The sequence below is a fragment of the Canis lupus genome, chromosome X (assembly GCF_048164855.1).
Source record: "Canis lupus baileyi chromosome X, mCanLup2.hap1, whole genome shotgun sequence".
In the NCBI taxonomy this organism is placed as follows: domain Eukaryota; kingdom Metazoa; phylum Chordata; class Mammalia; order Carnivora; family Canidae; genus Canis; species Canis lupus.
Window position 1 is genome coordinate 21,680,537 of NC_132876.1, and position 2,262 is coordinate 21,682,798.

The following is a 2,262-nucleotide window of genomic DNA, read 5'->3' on the forward strand; positions in this document are numbered from 1 at the left end:
GATTTTAGGCTACTGGGAAGAAAGCCCAGCAGCTGCCACCTGAAACTGCTGATTATACTCATGTGCATGCATCTGAATACACACACACATCCAACTGGAGCTACACAGTCAGGAAAAGATAGTCACACATGCTATCATATTTGCCATCACTTTTAAAATTTGGTTTTCCCAGAGCTATCTTCTAGAAGTGAAATATTCATACCATTGGTCTTTGCCTGCAATTCAGATATGCTGGCATTAGGGAGGTAGCAGTGGCCATGGGTTAGATCACAAGGTCCAAATAACCAAGCTTTCCATATACATCATGAGCAGTGGAAGATAAATTAGCACATTTTTCTCATTCAGTTGTTTTATTGGTCTTTTTTGTAAGGCAGTGTAGTATAATGATTAAACACGGAAATGCCGTGCCAGACTCCCAGGATCAACTCCTAGCCTCTCCATTTATTGGCTGTGTGACCTTAGGCAAGTTACTTAGGCTCTCTGGGCCTAAGTTTCTCATCTGAAAAGTGAAGATAATAGTAACTCCTCACAGTATTATTTTGAAGAGTAAATACATATAAAGTAAAACAGTGTCTGACATATAGTTAGCACTAAATAAACATTAATATTTTTCTTTACAAAATGAAATTCTTTGTGAAAACAGCCCCACAGAAGCATTAACCAACATTACTCATCACTATACTTAAATAAGATAAAGCAATATAAATGCATGGGAGGAAATTGTACAGCTCTCATTACTTCTCAACTGTTACCTATCACCACCTAATTTCACCACTTAATTTAACTTAAAGATAATTAAAGGTAACACTCATATCTATTTATAGAGTTATGTAAGGATTAGAAGAGATTATGAATATAAAGTGCCTGCTACATAGAAAATGGTTAGAAATCATGCCTAATAGTAGTAAAAATAACAATTTGCCTGAAGTCATCAAGCATGAGCTGAGATTCACAGTTTTGTGTGCCTCCAATATTCATGGTCTTTCCACCATACGAACATGCTCACTGCCTGCTATTATTTACACATACATATGTATATATTCTTTTTGTCTCTATGCAAAAGGTTTTTGGCATTCTGCCTAAAAGGATTAAAGGCAAATGCTCCACCATATTCTAATACCTTTAAACCAGACTTCTTCTGATCCATCTACTTTGCACCAGGTACCCACCATGCCTAAGCCATGGACATCCATATTTTCTTAGTTCCTTCAGCTCCAGTTACTGCCCAGTTTCTTTTTTTTTTTTTAAATATGGAACGCTTCACGAATTTGTGTGTCATCCTTGTGCAGGGGCCATGCTAATCTTCTCTGTATTGTTCCAATTTTAGTATATGTGCTGCTGAAGCGAGCACAGTTTCTTTTGAGGGAAAACTCAGGGCCTTTCCTGGGTGTCTTCAGCCCAGCTTCCCACCTGTTCCTCAAGAGCTATGGCCCAAACTCATTCTCCTTGGTTTCCCCAATATTGCAACCATCTTTAAACATTTCTTTTAAAAATGAATCCTTACTTCAACTCTATCATTGCCTTCCCTTCTTTCCTGATTTACTTTTTACTTATATCTTCTATTGCCTCTAACACAGGATATATTTTGTTTAACTCCTTCCTAATAGTCTGTTTCATTTAATGTAGGCTTCACAAGAGTATTGATTTCCTATCTTTTAGTCATCGTTGAATCCCAAACATCTAAAACATTGCCTGATGCCAAGTAGACACAATAAATATTTGCTGAATTAATTCATAAGGCAGTATGATACAATAAATAGTGCTTTTGCTTTTGAGGCCAAACAGAGCCACATTCAGATCTCAGCTCTACCACATATTAGTATGTCACCTTGGGCCATTCTCTTAACCTCTATGTGCTTCCATCTCCTCATCTGTTAAGTGAGAATTGTGGCAAAGCCTACTAGAAGACTCAAAATATCCATTTCCTCCTTCTTCTACAGCAGAAGTTGACAAACTTTTTCTTAAAGGCCAGAGATTCTAGGCTTTGCAGGCTGTCTGGTTTTTGCCACAACTGTTGAAAAATGTCATTGTCATGAGAAAGCAGCATAGATAATACATAAATGAATGAGAATGACTGTATGCAATAAAATTTTATTTACCAAGAAAAAAGCCACTGGGCCTCAAGCTATAGTTCTCCAATGCCTATAGCTGGATACATGGCTGCTCAGCTAAAGCTCACATTTTATTTGCAGCTTGGTCAAGTCAATAGGGTGTGAATTGAATGATGTATATAACTTTTAGATTGTGCCCTTGAAAGAAAAG

The 2,262-nt window shown here is 37.2% G+C and overlaps 1 non-coding gene across 1 annotated transcript; it reads right to left on the bottom strand.

Annotated features, from left to right (window-relative positions):
* Nucleotides 1-1,244: 1,244 nt before the first annotated feature.
* LOC140628838 (U6 spliceosomal RNA) lies at nucleotides 1,245-1,351 on the bottom strand. The gene has a single exon (XR_012026773.1). It is a non-coding gene; the product is annotated as a U6 spliceosomal RNA (small nuclear RNA).
* Nucleotides 1,352-2,262: the final 911 nt, after the last annotated feature.